This window comes from Gopherus evgoodei, chromosome 3 (assembly GCF_007399415.2).
Source record: "Gopherus evgoodei ecotype Sinaloan lineage chromosome 3, rGopEvg1_v1.p, whole genome shotgun sequence".
NCBI classification, from domain to species: Eukaryota; Metazoa; Chordata; order Testudines; family Testudinidae; genus Gopherus; species Gopherus evgoodei.
The window spans coordinates 4505662-4506807 of NC_044324.1; positions in this window are offsets into that span (position 1 = coordinate 4505662).

A 1146-nucleotide genomic window follows, 5' to 3' on the forward strand; every position below is an offset into this window, starting at 1 on the left:
TCCTGATGTCCTGTTTGTGTCCATTTATTCTTTTAGGTAGGGACGGCCCGGTTTGGCCAACGTACATGGCAAAGGGGCATTGCTGGCACATGATGGCGTATATCACATTACTAGACGTGCAAGTGACTAAGCCCTCGATGGTGTGGCTGACGTGGGTGGGTCCTCTGATGGTGTTGCTAGAGTAGATATGGGGACGGAGTAGGCAATGAGGTTTGCTACAGGGCTTGGTTCCGGGGTTGGTGTTTCTGTGCTGTGGCGTGTAGTTGCTGGTGAGTATTTGCCTCAGGTTGAGAGAGCTGTCTCTAAGCCAGGACTGGCCTGCCTCCCACGATCTGTGAGAATGAGGGATCCTTTTCCAGGATAAAGATTGTAAAATTCATTTGCAAATGGAACACCATTAATCTGGGCTTGAAAAGGGCCTGGGAGTGGCTGGCTCATTACAAAAGCAGCTTTGACACCTCCTCATCCATTATTGGGAGTGGAGCACATCCACCCTGATCGAATTGGCCCTGTCAACACTGGTTCGCCACTTGCAGGGAACTCCCTTCTCTCCATGTGTCAGTGCATCATGCCTGCAGCTGCAACTTTCACTCCAGGCATCGGAAGAAGTGGGTTTTTTACCCCCGAAAGCTTATGCCCAAACAAATCTCTTAGTCTTTAAGATGCCACCAGACGCCTGGTTAGTTTGATCACTGTTTCCAAGGTTCCCAGGTTTCTGGCAGGGACTGTGCAGGGGGTGATGACCCCTATCTCCTCGGTCCGTGCCCCCCAGTGATAGCCCATTACAAGGTGCCACCTGCTTTCTAACCCCTCTCCCCCACCACTCCTGTCATCCTGACCCTCCCCCCAAGTCCTTTGTCTTGAGATTTCTTTGTCTGAGCTGGTCCCGCTCCTCCTGGCTCCCCAGGGCGCAGGATGCGGGGGTGGGATCGGGATCGGCAAAGTGGGGGGGCGTCTCTGTGCGAGACAAGGCGACCCCACCCCGCCCCCCCCACACACAGACACCGGGTTGCTGAAGCCTCCATTCCCTCCTCGGGCCAGCGGGGGCGCCCTCCGCCTGCCAGGCTCCCGGCGGCCCCAGCCAGCCGGGTCAGGCAGCGCTAGATCCGGAGCGGGGTCCGGGGTGTGTGTGTGCCGGGGGCGGGA